Genomic DNA, 16534 nt, shown 5'->3' with positions numbered 1-16534 from the left:
TTCTCATTAATTTGCATTTCATTTGACATTTTTGAAAATCAAAATTCAAATCAAATTACATTTCTTGCTAATTTCCTATAGCACACATAATTTTTCCTAACTTCCACTTACTCTGAGTCTAACTCTCAATCACTTTTTTTTGACTAATAAATCAATTCAACTAACTAATCAATCAAATTAGTATTCTAATTAGTTAATTAATCAATCAATGTTGTCTAACTTCCAATCAATTCCCTTAACTTCTTAATCAATTTAGTTGATCTCTCAATCAAACCTAGTAAGCATAAGCAATTCTCTCCCACCAAATTGTCACCTGAATCTCAACTGAACTGATAAAATCAATTCTCAAATGTACTTCAACCTTCCAAACAATCCTGCCAGAATCTATAAATTTATCATCAATTTCCCTTTTCTAGCAACCACTACCTTCGAATTTTTGTGTTCATATCCTGCAAGTTTTTATAGCACAACTCTGAGAGCCTAATGCAGAGTAGGGGAAGGTACCAAAAACACACTAACAAAAAAATTCCATCTCAACACAATGACTACCCAAGCATGGAGATCTTTCTCCCAACTCACCTAACAACCTTGAGCCCTTAAGGAATAGGTCACATAGCATATTTTTAAGGTTATGGTTTCAAACTCTTGTCTCACTTTCATAGTTGACTTCACAAGGTTTGTAACAACTTATCTAGCCCAACCAATCAAGGGTTTTAGACTTTTAAACCCTTAACTCCAATAGTTCCTTCACAACCTAATAATCGACATGTAGCCCTTGATTTCTCCTAAACCATGGATAACCTCTAGTTCTGACTGATATCAACCAAAGGGAAGTATTTTTGAATACCCTTTTAGGCCTTCCACAACATATTCCAACCTTTCCTAGAGGTGTTTTGTAACAAAGGTCCAAAAGTGGTTTGCAACTTCTGTAATTAGGCCTAATTAGGTCACTTTTATAAAACAAGTACTCTAAATATTCACTACAAACACCAAAACTATTCATGAACAGTTCACACTCGCCATGTGGGGTTAGATTATGTAGTTTATTCCAACAGTTCAATTCAATTTGTTGTTACTTTAACAAACTCTCATCTAAACTAGCTTATAACATGTATATATCAAGTTGGGATTGCACAAACCCATGCAAACTCCATCCCTTACTCTCAAAAACACCATGAACAATGAAAAAAAAAGAAAAAAATTCTTTTCACCGAGTGTGACAATATTTTCATCGGTGGAATGGCTTGCAAAACATATTTTTTTTCCCCACCCTTTGAAACCCTAGGTAAACATGTAGTTTGCATAAAAATGCCTCTAAATCCCTTCAAACTTAATAGAACTTGATGCCACCACCACCAAGTGGAAGCTAACTCACTCTATTCAATAATGTAAGTCTCATGTCCGTATCACACTGTACAGGGCCATGCAAACCTCGAGATCAACAATAGACATAGTAAATTCACATGAAAACAGAGTTGAATCTTATTGCTTGATAAACCAGTTTTAACAACAACCTTTTCCTCGAGGTTTGGGAGGATTATTTAACATTTTTACATGAATTCCAATGGTCTCTAGCTGAAAACATGAGTGTTCATCTTCCCCTTCTAACTAAAATTGTCATTGTTGCAAAAGCAAATTTACAACATTTTTAAAAAAGTTGACAACATTAACCAACCTGACTCCAAATGACTCAAAGACATCAAAAAATGGTCCTAATGGAATAAAAATATGACTTGAACCTACCAAAAGACCTTGACACATATTCACTTCGAATTGTCACTGTTCTAGGTGCTCCTACACCATACACTCAACCTAAAAAAAGCTCATGTCCCATCAAGGTTGTATTGCAGTAGATTATGCTTCTTCACATCATGTATTTGGCCTTCAAATGCTCCTCCATCGGGTTATCCCTTCCACTCGATCATGTACTAAAAATTTGCATCATCCTTTACCCTTTTGAACTTGCTTTCACCTTGCCATTGTCTTATCCTTGCAAATTGATCTGTTAGCTTCCTTCTACCCTATTCCTCATCAAAATTGGATGTTTATCTTGTCTTCATACCTACAAACAAGTCTTTATCAGATGTCCCATGAATGTCCTTCTTCCTTACCCTTGCTGCATATTCAAACTCATCCATTTGGTTTTGCCAAACAACCTTGTTCATTTCACTACTTGCCTTCACATCTACTTTTAGGTTCTCTATCTTTAGGAACCCTTTGTAATTAGGTCCACAAACCTCTATCACTAAGACCTTTGTACTATAAGGTATACCATCTCTTAGCTGTTAGACTCTCGCTTCCTACCAACATCTTACCCAATCAGTGGACAAAGTATATTTCCTACCATAACCTCTCTAGGTCAATCTTCCCTTTCCTCTATCACCAGGGTCTCTGCCCCAAGAATATCTATCTCCTCATATTTATTAAAAATTGTGTTGTCATATTTACATACTTCTTGTTCCAACAATGGACAAAGAATTGTTTCTAGCTCAATCTCATCATGCTTTTCTAAGCAATCTTACCTCTCTACAACCACTTCATCCTTTGTCTTCTCTTGAACTGCATTTAACATCTTCCCATCATCTTCACCTTTGCCTTCCAACACTGAATCAATCTTCAAGCTTACTGTCCCAATACCTTTTTCATTTGCAATTGCTATACACCCTTCTTGTTTATCTTCCACAAGATCCATAAATTCTTTCTTACCCAACATGATCACCCTCGCTGCCTTACTCTGTCCTTTATCCTCTTCCACCAATGGAGTCAATGTAAAAGAGATTCCATTCTTCCCAATCTGATAGGTGTTATTCCTTCCATCATATAAGGAATATCTTTCAAATTGCCATGGTCTCCCTAGTAATAAATGACACACACTCATATGTATCATATCACACAATATGTTATCCTTGTAGTCACCAATATGAAACTCAACAATATATTTCTCCTTAACCAAAATAGAATGTTCATTATCCAACCAAGAAACATTATAGGGTGTTTCATGAGGTATCCTTGCCAGATTCAATTTATCAACCATTTCTTGTGACACCATGTTATCTATACTACTAGAGTCTACTAGTACCTTACATACCTTTCCATTGCACTTGGAGGCAGTTTTAAAAAGTGCTCTTATTCGTATCATCTCCTTCTCTTCAATCGATTCCTTAACCAAGGTATTCCCTTTAGGCATCTTGTCCCTTCAACTTCAAAATGCAACTTTGCACCCTCAAAAGATCTACTTCCTAAGATTTGATACCACTTAATGCAGAGAAGGGGAAGGTACCAAAAAAACACTAACAAGAAACTTCCATCTCAACACAATGACTACCCAAACATGAAGATCTTTCTCCCAACTCACCTAACAACCTTGAGCCCTTAAGGCATAGGTCACATAGCACATTTTTGGGGTTATGGTTTTAAACACTTGTCCCACTGTCATAGCTGAATTCATAGGGTTTGTAACAGTGACTTATTTATCCCAACCAAACAAGGGATTTAGAATTTTAGAACCCTAACTCCAATAGTTCCTTCACAACCTAGTAACCGTCTTGTAGCCCTTGATTGTTTCTAAACTAGGTATAACTTCTAGTGTCTGTCTAACATCAACCAATGGGTAGTAGTTTTGAATACCCTTTTAGGCCTTCTGCATCATATTCCAACCTTTCCTAGAGCTGTTTTGTAACAGTAGGTCTAAAAGTGGTTTGCAACTTCTGCAATTAGGCCTAATTAGGCCACTTTTATAAAACAAGCACCCTAAATCTTCACTCCAAACACAAAAAATCTTCATGAATAGTTCACACTTTCCATATAGGGTCAAATTATGTAGTTTATTCCAACAATTCAAGTCAATTTGTTGTTACTTTACCAAACCCTCATCTAAACTAGCTTAGAACATGTAGATACCAAGCTAGGGCTCATACAAACCCATACAAACTCTATCCCCCTGCTCCCAAAATCACCATGAACAATGAAAAAACATGAAAACTATCCATTTCACTATCACAATAATTTTACGAGTGGAATGGCTTGCAAACCATATTTTTGTTCCCAACACTTTGAAACCCTAGGTAAATAGGCAGTCTACAGAAAAATGCCTCTAAATCCCTTCAAACTTAATGAAAATCGATGCCACCACCACCAAATGGAAGATAACCCACTCCTCTATTTAATCATGTAAGTCTCATGTCCATACCACACTGTACGAGGCCATGTAGACCTCGGGAACAACAATAGACACAATAAACTGATAGGAAAACAGAGTTCAATCTTATTGCTTAATCAACCAGTTTTAAGAACAACCTTTTCCTCGAGGTTTGGGAGGCTTATTTTACATTTTTACATGAATTCCAATTGTCTCTAAGTGAAATTAAAAAATATGTCTGTTCATCTTCCCCTTCTACCTAAAATTACCATTGTTGCAAAATCAACTTTACAACATTATTAACAAAGTTGAAAACATTAACCAAATTGAATCCAAATGACTCAAATACATCAAAAAATGGTCCTAAAGGACCTTATTACATCAAAATATGACTTGACCCTACCAAAAGACCTTGAACCATATTCACATCAAATTGTTACCATTCTAGGGGCTCCTGCACCAGAGCTGACATCACACAAGGATTAGAAGAACAATAGGAGTCTCAATGCTCGTGATCAATAATAGAATTCATTCATTTTGTTTAAATTATTTGTTGATTTAAGTAGTATACTCTTATTGGTTTGCATTTTGGAATTTTATAATAGAGCTTGGTTTAGTGGTTACTTAGCATAATCTATTATTCTCATGTTCTCTAATTTTGTAGACAACTATAATGTTAAGGGTTTTTAAGTTTATGGTGGTTTAACTAATACGAGAGATGTTAACCTTAAGTAAGATAGTGCACATAGAAGGATGAGAGCCATGGAATATATTATATAGGTCAAGAGAAGAAGGTCTATCAATGGTTGGGTGTAGTTTGAAATGACTGATTACATGTGGTCACTATTTCAGCTAGAGTGACTTATAAGGTGCATACTCAATCCTATTTTGGAGGATACTCGACTTCAATGTTTGTGTTCTAGTAATAGTTTAAGGCTAGGTAAAGCTATAAGTCTATGTGATTTTTAGTGTGTCATCTTGTCTTGGAGTTCTTATCTTTTATATTTGGGTATGATGGAAGATGAGATAGTTATGGTCAAAGTGATGGTCACTAGGAAGTTCTTATAAATATTCTATGAAATAATGGAGTCAATTGGTATAATATTGTTATACCATTGCTAGATATTTTATATTTTTTTGGATCATAATTTTTCTCTTGGAAGGTATATAAAAAGTGGGACAATGTTGGGATTAGGTGTGTTAGACACCTTGATAGTCCTAGTATTTTAATTATTTATATTTTATAATATTTTATGCGTCTAAATAAAAAAGGGTGTCTCACTTTGGTATCTATTTATCCATGTGTATTATATTGTATGAAATATGTATAAGAATATGTAAGATCACTCTACTATGTAAGATGTGCAACATCATATATGACACTATAATTGTGTAAGAAGTTCTATAACACAATAAGAGTACAATTTTAGGGAGTTAAGAAGTGGTTTATGAATCTTTACCGACTTATGATGCATGCTATGAAAGATCCCAGAGAATCATTGTAAAAAGGTTAAAAGACAAATATTTTGCCAAAATTGAATTTGGGTCATGATAATTATTAACATGTGGTATTTTAGGGCCTTGTTTGGGCCCTATGATGATGTTTTTTGTTGTGATTTATAGGCCTCCTTGAATTTATATATTGAGGGATTGATATGGAGGCATTGCTAGATGTATTTTGTAGGAGCGAACTATTGGAATTCCTCTAGAGTAGCATGATGTTAATTTCTCCATGTTAAAGAATTTATAATTATATATTTTGAGTCGTGGAGAACAAGGGGCTCACCAAGGGTTCTAGCTATGGAGGGGATTATTTGCACCCACCCCATAGTATAGCTATAAGTCAACACTTATAATTACACTATGAGACAGGTGCAAATAATCCCCCCCATAGATGGCACGATTATAATTCTAGAAACTCTAACATTATCAAAGAGTATAACAAGACAATATTTATAAATATAACCTAATCAACATGGATTTTATGGCACATGGCCTAACATGTATGGAAACCTATATTTTTCATATTGACAACCTCATTATTCTATCTAAGAATACAATAAATTAGACACTAGTAAACAAACAATCTACAATAAGAGTAGAAGATAAAGTCACACAACTGAATACACATACTTATATTTAAATTGTCTATTAACTTAAGCAAGTGTTAAAGTGAAAAAAAGAAAAAAAAAAGAAAAAGAAGAAGAAGAGCAAAAAAATATTTGATTAAAGCAACCGTTATATCAAAATCATTCAGTTTTCCATATAATGCTTTAGAATTATAGATATATTAACAAGCATTATTTACAAAGTTAGAATGCCCCATATTTTATTACGAAGATGCTAAATACTTCAAAGGAAATCCTTGTAAGAAGACCCAATTTAATAATGTATTTAATTAACAAATGAGATTGCATCTAGACATCAAAAGGCATCACCCCACAAGGCATATTATAATTGAACCATCCATTGAATGTATCTTATTAGAATTGTCTACACGTTAGTATGTATCTACGCTATTTTAATTGAACCCATCTGTTACGAGTCAACTGACTCGGGTAGAACCCAATCAGATCTTAATAAAGAAGACATATTAATGATCGTCATCAAATCTATTCACTCTAAGCTATCTCATAAGTCAATTGGCCAGTACTTGCCTAGTTAATTTGTAGTTGAAATAGTAATTTATTAATTTTAATTAATATATTGTTGAATTTAATTTAATTTATTTTATATTATTTATCTTTCTTGTTAATTATTTTGTTTTATATTATTTATCTTTCTACAATTGTGTCATCTTAGCTGCATTAACTCTAATCATAATATTAACCTAACCTTAATACTAATTAAACCCTAATGCTATAATCCCATTTTAAATCTTAGGAACACCAACTCCAATCCTAATTGAGCCCTATTATTATCTAACCCTAATATTTTTAATTAAACATTTTTAATTATTATAATAGAAAAACAAGAACATTAATTTACAATATAAGATAGTATATCATAAAAGATAATATAATAAACAATTTTCTATTGTAATGATTTTTCTTCATAATTTTCTCTTAAATATACATGTTAAGATAAATTGAAAAATATGTCAAAATATATTATAGTGTAAAAATTTAATGTTATTTATAATGTCAAATATAAATTAAAAATAAGACCTTTTATGAATAATAATAATAGCAATCTAAACAAAATCACTCAATCAAACAATTAATAGTTTTATTAATATATAAACAATAAACAATTAATAATTTTGAATAAAGCAAATCTATCCGCCTCCAGAAAAGTTTAAGAAAACGACATCAAACTTTTCCTAAATTTTCCTATTATTACCTATATTTCCGGCTATATAGTTGCCACTAAATCCATTTATTTTGGATTTCCTAAAAATCCGCTCTATTATTATCACTATTTTTTCAATTTGTATCCATCAATATATTATTTTACATATATCTTAAACCATTACACTTCTTTTATAACCTTATTTTAATTATAAATGAGGTATGTTAAATTTTATGCATTCAAACTCTTCCTTAGAGTTAAAATTAAGGGTAATTTGGAAGGGTACCAGTAGTGGACATAGCTTACTTCGCGCACATAGAACTCTCAAACGGTATGTCAGATTTCAATTTTTTTTTTTTTTTGTGTGGATCCAGCAGCTTCTGGGTAGTGACGATGCACGCTGTGGAAATAGTTATGTGTCGAAAGGTCAAAAAGTGGTCATTTCAAAGTGACCACCCATTCATGAACTCCTTTGCACCAAAAGTAAATAACTCAAAATTTGCAGTAGTAGTCGACAAATGCTCCAGTAGTAGATCACATTTTTTTACTATAATTAGCCCATTTGTGCACCGCTACTGACCCGTTTGTGCACCACTACTGGGACATTTGTGCAAAATTATCCACTATTGGTACATGTGATATTCATTAATGAACTTTCCATTATCAATTTGTTGGCTTCCTTTGCAATAGTATTGGGGGGTTGGTGTTGGTGTTGAAAATAAGCCACACCCGGACTGACGATGGACTGGTCCAAGAGAGGTAGTAGGTCAGTGGTAGAGCACTCCAGCAATGTATGGAAGATCCTAGGTTAAAGTCCTAGCTGGTCCATGTCTCAACATGGTATCGATGGACTGGTCCAAGAGGGGTCAGTAGCTCAGTGGTAACTACTGATACCCTTCCGGTTGTTCACTTATCTTTCTTAAAAATAGTTTTTGCTATATTTCATATAAAATTATAAAGTATAAAAATCAAATCTACAAATTATGATAGTTTTTATGAGAGTTTTTAGGTTTTAACAGATGATATTATGAAGATTGGAATGGTAAAAACTGTCTAAAAATCTATGACATTTTAACTGAAGTTAATCGGTTCATTTGTCTGGCCTAAAAATAGTTTTGGCTCTTCTTCATATAAAATGATACAGGTGTAAAAATGTAAATCTGCACAGCTTGATGGTTTTTCGTCACACTTTTTAAGTTTTACAGCATTGTGGAGATGTATTATGAAATTTGGAATGCTGAAAATTGTCTAAACATCCAGTACAGAAGTTTTTTTTGGTAGAGATTAACTGCCATTTATTTTATATCCAAAAGAAAATGGTCATTAAACCCTTAATAGTATTTCCTTATACCATAACTTGTGTGACTTAAGATAATTCAAGCATGCTTTCATGTGAAAGGATAAATTGTAAAATTAAATATCAATTTAGTAATCCCATTAATACCATTTTGTTTTCCTTTCCAATAATATGAGAAATTTATAGTCCTCTTTTAATAAAGCACTTTGATTGCTGTCAAACATCTGCCTCAAATTGAAAACAACATTTCTTCACAGCTCTTTGATGTCTACAGATCGCCAGTTTTCCGTATTCATTTAGGGACCAGGCTTAACATCCACGGCCTTTGCCTTTACCACTCTGTCCTCGTTTGTCTAAACTCTATACTGCATTTAATTTACATTCGTAGATATCTTGAAAGACACTCAATTTTCATAAATCTATTTTAAATTCTTATTAAAATAGGTGGGTGGATGTTGAAACGGTCAAAGTTATTCTGGTTTCAAAGCAGATCTTTCCTATAGCTTGATAGCAACGTGTTCTCAGTTGTTTTGGAACTAGAATAGACTCGCCTCATTTCATATTTATATCTTGTAGGTAAGATATTTATGTTAGTAGTTCTCAGAGTTGTAATATTTATGATTTTAATTTAATGATGAATATTATTTAAATGAATTAAATATTTTTCTTTCACAATAATAAAGTAATAAATTTCAATTTTATTTCTAATTCATTTGTTTGTTTTAAACTAATGTTTTCCTTGTCAACAAATTGAACTATACTTTAATTATACAAATACATAATATATATGATATTAATTGAACAGATCAAGCATTGTTATAATGATGCTCTTACCTTTAAATATGGGACAACATGTGATGAAATCCTTAGAGACTTCTTCTCATCATTTGCTAGGAATAATAAAGGGATTCAAAAAAGGAAGTGTCTTGAGTATCTTCCATTCATTCTTTTTTTACATATCAAATTGTAGACACCTAAAATTAATTAAATTAAAATTTAAATAATTTAAGCCTTTCCAAATAATTAATTAAATTAATTGTGTTGGTCTTTATTCCTCTTAAAATTAATTAAATCTTATTTAATTAATTTTATCATTGCAACCTTATAATTAATTTGTCAAAAAGTAATTGTTCCTCATTCTTCTAAAATCATTTCAAATATAATTTATTTCTTCTAAACCTTTCTTAGTTAATTAACTTTAATTAACTAAGCTAGTAATGTGATTCATACAAATCACTTCATATAATTCTCACTTAGTCTAATTAATTCTTCCATAATCACGCCTATCATTATCCTCCAATTTTAAATTCCTCCACTCATTCTCTCTCCTCATGTCACATCCTCCTAACTTTCCCAATTGCACTTTAATCACTCATTAGGCCACCTAATCAATCTCCTTGAGCATTTGCATATTCTTAATCACCTTGATCCTTTCAAAGAAATTCAAATTCTTTGAATCTCTCCATGCATCCTCTTCCCAAGGAATTTTTAATTCCTTTTCTCATTTAGTCTTCCCACACATCCTCTTATTTTGGAATTTTTAATTCCTCCTCCCTTCCCCCAAGGAATTTTATATCCTTTTCTCTTCCCAATGTATTTGGGAGCTCTTCTTCATGTACCTTGAGAGGTGTGGAGACAAGAAATGCCTTTATGGCAAATCTCTTGGTCTCCACACCTTGTCCTCTCAATCCTCTCCTCCATTTCAAATCAATCTCAACCCTTCATCCCAAATTAATCTTGGCCCTTTATTTTGACCTCTTCCAATCTATAAATTGGAGTCTCCTCTCCTCAAAACTGATCCACTTTTCATACATTTTTATTTTGTCCATTTGAGATTCAAAGTCATCCATGGGACCCTCATAATGCAAAAATCCCATCTAAGCCATATCCATCTCATCCACACTTATCCTTTAATATAATTCAATCTTGTTGTGTAGTGGAGAGAATTTCACATCTCATCTTGGAGCCAATCCAATCAAGTGGAGAAGAGGCGCATTCTTCATTATACCTAAGGCTCAATCCGAGGGAGGAGAAGAAGGTATAAGAGTTCTCATTTGTATTGTCTCAAGATTTTATATGTTTTTATGAATATTCTATGCATTTGGATTCTCTAACCATTTTCTCATCTCCACAAACATTTTAGATAGCATATTGGCCATAGTATTGTCCTTCCCCTTTTTATATAATATACAAAATTCATACCCACACATCTTAGTGATGCATTTTTATTTCTCAAAAGAAGATAACCATGATCAATTTTGACTTTGAGGTGTCTACTGATTAGGTACAACCTTCATTATTTTACTATATGAATAATAGATCACATTTCTTTCTCACAAAAGGATTTGAGTTGATTCTTACTCTTCAACTCATGATTCTAAAAAGAAATGGGCCTCTAGTATTTGCATGAGAATTAATCCTATACCATTTCCTAAAATATCACACTCAATAGCAAAATACTTAGTAAAGTCTAAAGTGGCTAGAACTAGAGTGGTACACATAGCCTCTTTTGTTACATTCAAAAGAATCCTTCTTCAATAGAGTTATAGGGGGTGCTACCTTGCAACCATTGTTATTTATAGATCGTTTATACTATGTAGTGTGTCCTACGAAACCCCCCAAGTTCACAATGGTTTAAAGAATATACCACTCTATCATATCCTTTATTTTTTAGAACCAACATGTACTCCTTTATACGACACCATGTGATGTAATCAATTTTCCTCATTGAGTCCAAAACCACACTTTGAAGGTTTACATAAAGTTGTAGATATTTTTGAGAACATGTAGCAATTGATCTGCATGATGTAAACCTCAAAGTGGCTTCAAGATAAAATTAATCAAAACAAGAAATATAGATGGAGCATTAGTATAATCCAATGATATCACTGGAAAATTATTATGACTTGAGTTATGAATCCTAAATGATGTCTTTGGAGCATCTTCTTCCTTCATCCAAATATGTTGATAAATTGATCTAAGGTCATTTTTATTAAAAATGTAGCTTTATTTAATTCATCTAAAAAGTTATTAATGCTTGAAATGTGAAATTTATTGTTGGTGGTGTACATGTTTAGAACTCTATAGTTCAAAATTGATGGTGAAAATAATCCCATGTAGCTTACTATATTATACACTATAACATCACTTTATATCATTATAGAGAATCAAAGTTTAACAATAGCTCATGCACATCATATATAAATCTTAGGAGTTTTGTGTGAGGATTGAGGTGTGATCTACCTTGTAAACTCTATTACATGGTTCCAACATCCTTGGAAAGTGTCCTAAAGCACTTAGGATGTATAGAGAAAATACTTTGTAATATTTTATTTCACACCATTATTTGTTATGCATTCATAAGGGGGGATGGGTTACACTAGAAAGGATAATAGTGGGTTGTAAACACAAACAATTAATATTGATTTCAACACTTATGGATGTCTAGAATAAGATATTTAATGACCTAAGAAAATTTAAAAAAAGTGGCCTATGGGCTTCTCCAAGTGGGAGTATGGAAGATGCAACATGTGTTTCTTAGTTTTTAGTTATTTATTACATTTAATGTAATGTTTATCTTGCAAGTATAGGTATCCATGTTGGAGGAAAAGTATTGGAAGTTGAATCAATGTCTTTTCAAGTTTCGTGGAGGCACTCCAAGGGTTGTGGACATGTGTAATGAAGACTCTTCTTTGGGAACCTTTATTGGTTGTTTTAGAGCTCTTTTCATTCGATAAATTCAACCTTTGGCTGCAGATTTTATGTGCAACAGTTGAATGTAGTATTTAACTCATGACTATAGGAAATAGCAAGCCTCTTGCAATTCAAGTGAGAGAGAAATCATGTATTTGTGTTGAGTGCATTGAGAGTTACACATATATTGTACAATGTGATAACATTAGAGATGGATATATTTTACAAAGAGAAATAAAACAATTAGTCGCAATGCAACCTTATAATGATATTGACATTATAGATACCCATGATCCTCTATATTCAATTGATTATGAATGTGTTTCTGATTTAGTAGTTACAGGTACGTGTATTTTATCTAAATGCAAAATTTTACTCTATTAAGTTTGTAAATCAAAATTTACCTTGTACTATAAGTGATTGTAACTTTTGTTCTACAAGTGATGTTTTCGTTATGGTTGCAGGTCTTGATAATACATAAGGTGTAGATTATTATCTATAAAGATGCATGCAACTAAAAAGCAAATTGCTACAAACAATGTAAGATGGCGAAGGGCGAGAATATCCCACTAGATCATTCCTGTTGAAGGCACCTATTATCAACTAACAAAGATAGATAAAAATATACACTTTGCCAAAAAGAGGTCATGGCCAACAAAAGTGGAGGTTTCTTATTGAAGATCATGAAAGGATCTTAGGGAGAATAAAATATAGAGAGGATCCAAATTATATGTACCAAGAGATTTAAGTTATTTGAAAGTAAGTTTGAACTCATAGTTTAAAAGATCATATATTTACATATTTATTGTTTGAATGATCAAATTTAGAAACTAATGAACATGTTACATTATTCCCTTGTGAGTATGTTCTTATCATATCAAGTATGCTGTGGATATTTACATGCATGTGGTGCTATTACATTAGAGCCTTGATCATTTTTTCCTTCAACCAAAAAATGAAACATCATTTTACACTCTACCAATCATTAAAGTTAGTCCTTATGCTTAGGTAAGGTAATCATACACTACCAAGTGTATTTTCCTAGGGGATGACACTAGAAGTAAGGAGTAACAATAATTCCTATAATAAATTAAATCTTAATTTTTATGGTGGTGATGTGTGTCATCAAAGATGGACATGAAACCCACCTACTTAATGATCTCATTCATGTTATTAGAGACATGGAGGAAATAAAGACTATCTTCACCATGTACTTATTAACTCACAATTTGACATAAATGATGAATACAAAATGTAAAGAGATGATAATTTCACCTTTATAATATAATTATAAAATGACTGTAAAATAACTACTAACTAAAAACATGCTTTTAATAACAACTAATGTAAAAAACAATTACTGAGAGGAATGGCAAAAAGCCTGTGACTGGCTATCTTTTCTTGACTTGATCTCCAAGCTTCTTCACTCTTTATGCCCTAATTGTAAAGGTTGGAGTCCTTTCCCTACTTATAAAAATTGTTCCCTTAGTTAGGCTTAGAGAAAATAGTGCATGACTGGCTTATTTACGGTGGAACTATACTCCTCGTTTAAATTTGATTTAATTCTTCACCAAATGAGCATCGAATTTAAAACAGCATTTCGTCACCGTCATTTAGGTACCAGGATTAACTTCCACCGCCTTTGCCTTCACCACGATGTCCTCGTTTGTTAAACTCTGTACTGCATCTAATTTACATTCGTAGATACCTTGATTGTATTTATCTAAAAGACACTATCAATTTTGATAAATCATCTTATATACTTATTTAGAATAGATAGATGCTTATTTCTTTATTTCTTTATATCTTGTAGGTATATGTATTTAAGATATTTATGTTGGTAGTTTGTATAGTTGTAACATTTATGATATTAATTTAGTGATCAATATTATTTAAATAAATAATTTTTTTGTTGTTGATAATAATAGAATAATAATTTAAATTTTATTTTTAATTAACTTGTTTGTTTTAAATTAATACTTTCCTTGTCAACAAAATGAAATATACTTTATTTATTCAAATACATAATATTTATGATATTAATTGAACAAAAGAGCTTATAGTTTATAAGGGCTCCACTTATGTGATGCAAAATGATGGGATAATGTAATAAAATAGGTATACTTTGGGGAGGAGATAACCATTGCTAATCCATAGAGAATTCTTCTCATCATTGGCTCCGAATAATGAAGGACTCCAAAAATGAAGTGTCTTGAATATCTTCCATTATTTTATTTTATTTTAACATATCAAACATTTTAGATAGTGTATTAGCCATAGTATTGTCCTTACCCTTTTTATTATAGAATATATGAAAGTCATACCTACACATCTTAGTGATGCATTTTTATTTTCTTAAGAAGATAACCATTGCTCCTAGTAACATTTCAAGTTACCATGATCAATTTTAACATTGAAAAGTCTACTCATTAGGTACAACCAACATTATTTACTGCATGAAGAATAGATAAAATTTTAGTTTCAAAAAAGGGTTTGAGTTGATTGTTACTCTTCAACTACTGATTCAAAAAAGAAATGGGCCTATAGTAATTCATTATAATTAATCCTATATCATTTCCTTAAATATCACATTTAATATTAAAATTCTTTGTAAAGTCTAAAGTGGCTAGAACTAGAATGGTATGCATAGCCTACTCTAATCTTTCAGATACTATATTAGCTAACTCATTACATTCAAAAGAATCCTTCTTCAATAGAGTTGTAAGGGGTGCTACCATGTAGCCATTTTTCTTTATAGGTCCTCTATAGTATCTAGTGTGTCCAAGGAAACCTCTCGAGTTCATAATGGTATACGGAATAGACCACTCTTTCATATCTTTCTTTTTTATAACCAGCCTATACTCCTTTATAAGACACTATGTGACCAAATCATTTTTCCTCATTGAGACCAAAACCACACTTGGAAGGTTTACATAAAGTTGTAGATATTTGGGAACTTGTAATAGTTGACCTACATGATGTAAATCACCTTCCCATGTCTTGATATAAATCAATACATTATAGAAGAATGCTAACACATACTTCCTCTTGAAGTGGTTTCAAAATAAATTAATCAAAACTTGAAATATAGATGGAATATTAGTATGACCCAATGATATTACTAGAAACTCATTATGATTAGAGTTATGAGTTCTAAATGATGTCTTAGGAGTATCTCCTTCCTTCATTCAATTCTATTGATAACTTGATCTAAGGTCATTTTTACTAATATATAGCTTTATTTAATTCATCTAGAAAATCATTAATGCTTGGAATAGGAATTTTATTGTTGGTGGCATACATGTCCATATCTCTATAGTCCAAACATTATGGAGAAGCATCCCATGTATCTTGTATTGTATTTTACATTATAACATCACTTTATATCATTAAAGAGAATCGAAGTTTAACAATAGCTCATGCACATCATATATAGATCTTAAAGTTTTGGAGTAGATTATAAAAGGTTATCTTTCTTCAAAAATCACAACTTCGAATAGGTAGAGCTCGATTCATTAGGTGAGATTTACAAAAACTTTTCATTACTTGAGGAGCTCAACCCAACATATCTCAAGAAGATACAAGACCAAAGTCAGATTCAAATGACACTTGTTACCACATAAAATTTCCTCAAAACCCAATGCTTCACTAGTTTTTTTAGTTGACCTTTTGTTGAATATTCTAATGCATAGGACAATTGAAGGGGGGGGGGGGGGGTGGTGGGGGGTGGTGGTGGTGGGGTTGAATCAGTTGTATAAAAAACATCAAATCTATTCCCTTAAATTATATCTGCAATAACTTAACTTTAACACTTAATCCATAGAAAGATATGTGCATGAAAACCTAAAGCACACCATGTGAGAGTTGAGAAAATACAACACCACAGGAGCCCAAAAGATCTCTGCAAGCTGAAAAACCTATTACAAGGAGAAACAAGGAAGTAAATAACAGCAAAACAAATACACAAAGAATATGCTCAAAAAGAGAGAGCTCAATATTCACAAAAATATGTAATGTGATTCTTACAATGAAAAAAAAGAACTCAACCTTTAATAGGTCAAGAAACCCTAAAAAGAAAAACCTAGGTTTGCACATAATAATTAATAAAAGAATTA

Source organism: Cryptomeria japonica, chromosome 10 (assembly GCF_030272615.1).
Source record: "Cryptomeria japonica chromosome 10, Sugi_1.0, whole genome shotgun sequence".
In the NCBI taxonomy this organism is placed as follows: Eukaryota; Viridiplantae; Streptophyta; class Pinopsida; order Cupressales; family Cupressaceae; genus Cryptomeria; species Cryptomeria japonica.
The sequence above is the reverse complement of the archived record's forward strand: the minus strand, read 5'-3'. Positions refer to the sequence as shown.